This window comes from Octopus bimaculoides, chromosome 5 (genome assembly GCF_001194135.2).
Source record: "Octopus bimaculoides isolate UCB-OBI-ISO-001 chromosome 5, ASM119413v2, whole genome shotgun sequence".
NCBI lineage: Eukaryota > Metazoa > Mollusca > Cephalopoda > Octopoda > Octopodidae > Octopus > Octopus bimaculoides.
The window spans coordinates 22,949,532-22,951,949 of record NC_068985.1 but is presented as its reverse complement, the minus strand read 5'-3'; positions in this window follow the sequence as shown (position 1 = coordinate 22,951,949).

The following is a 2,418-nucleotide window of genomic DNA, read 5'->3' as shown; positions in this document are numbered from 1 at the left end:
AGACTGTGGTAAGACAAACCATTGAATCAGCAACACATCAAATGAGCTGAGGAAGCTTAAGTAGACGTAAAAAGGACTCATCAGTGGTTGCAGAGTGTTGATCTGAAAGCTGAAACAGAAGGACATATCCTAGCAGATCAGAGTCTCCTCACCTGGAACTATCAAGCTAATGTCACACACAATGAAGTAGACACAAAGTGTAGTCTGTAGCTTGAGATTATTGACCACACTGTTGTCAGTTGCTCAGTCCTTTCCCCTACAAAATATAAAACTAGGCATGATTGAGTGGGTCAGTACTTACACTGGATAATATGTAATCATTATGGTATCCCACACCATAAGAACTGGCATGAAAACCATCCAGAGCCATTCATTGAGGGAGAGCAGGTTACCATCCTATGGGATTATGGAATACATACAGACAGATAGGCAAATAAATGCTAACAGACCAGACATCATCATCAAAGACTTAAGACAAAAAACATATCTGTTAATTGGTATGACAGTGCCTACTCATAAAAACATCTCAGCAAAGGAATTCGAAAAATTGTCAAAATATAAAGATTTTGAGATTGAAATATCTAGGAAGTGGCAATTAAAAACTCAAACTATCCCTGTTATTCCAGGTGCCCTGGGAATGATAAAAAAATGTACTGACAAATGTTTTGACCAGATCCCTGGGAAACCAAGAATCTATGAGACTCAAGAAGTTGTGCTGACATCAACTACCCACATTCTCAGGAAGTTTCTCTCTCTCTAATATATATGTACCTTAGGTCTCTGGTTGAGACTCGCTCAGAAGATGAAATAAAATGCAATTCAATTGGAAAAAAAAAATAATAATAATTATAGTAATAATAACAAATGCCCTAATGCAGTATCAGACACTGGCTCTCATGGCTTCTGATCTTAATTGATTGGAAATGTTATCATGTTCATGTTTTGTCTCAGTATAAAAGATGGGCTACAGCAAATATTCTGTTTAGTAACACTTAGTTGCTTGTCAGTTATTTGACCTTAACCAGTTAAGCATGTCCCTTAGTGACTGAGGATGTGTGCATCTTTGATCATGAGCAGAAGTAGTTGGAGAACATCACAGCTATGTATTGAGAGGAATTCTTTGGGGTTTGAATAATTCACCTCTGGAAACATGGGAGTTTTGGTCAACATCTTTAAACAACTCTTATTCAGAGACCTTTTGAGCAGGATGGGCTACTCAGCCTGAATAAAAATTCAACTGGGCTCCACTTGCAAGGTCATGCATTGTTTATCTTGATACAAAATCACCATGTTGTACACTCACGGTGGTGCACCAGCATGACCGCAGCCACTTGGCTGAAACACATAAATAAATAAAATATGATTGTGATACATATGCCTAATGTACCATTATCAGATGGGTAGTCATAATGGGTATATTAAAGGGTAAAAGGTAAAGACACTCCTTTCAGTCATGAATGACCATGGGATAGCACCTAGAAAGTTACCCTTTGAGGCACAAATCTGGGCAAGGTTGTTTATGGAAGACCAGCAGTCACCCATGCAAACCAACCTCTCCTCTCCATGTCACCAATGTTATCCAAGGAAAGGGCAAAGACTGATACAGCTTGACACCAGTGACTTCACAACTAATTTCTACAACTGTGTGAACTGGAGCAACATGAAATAAAGTATCTTGCTCAAGAACACAACACACAGCCCAGCCCAGAAATCAAACTCACTACCTCATGATAGCATGCCTGACGCTCTAACCACTGAGCCATGTACCTTCACGATGAGTGTATTGAGCTTTGTATATTTATACACCAGTGTCACTTTCATGGTGTACGCTGCTCTCTCACTCAATAAAAATAATAATAATAATAATAATAATAATAATAGTGTCGCAGGTGGTCATAGACCCCAAAAGATGGCAATCCATGCTCGGTCAGTATGTTGTCATCAAACATCAAGATAAAATACCTGCTAACTAACTTACCATGTTCTAGAAAAGTAGTAGTAGTAGTAACAACAACAACACTAACAACAATATTAGCTGCTTTCTCAGATTTTCCTTGATTATCTGAATTTTGAAGATTGGTATACAATTAATCTAATTACTGGTAAATATTTTGTTAATCTTGAAGAATGAAAAGCAAAGTTGATCCTTTGAGGATTTGAATCCATTAAGTAAAGGAACTAAACTTACAATACTGAATATCACCAGAAATTTAACTTTCATGTTATTGGCATAATAATGATAATAATTATCCTTATTTAGCAAAATATATACTGAAGCAGAATACCAAAATAATGGCAAAATATATGGGGATTAACAGGACGTTCAACCTAAAGAAGGTGTACATATATATATATATATATATACATATATATATATATATACATATATATATATATATATATATATATATATATATA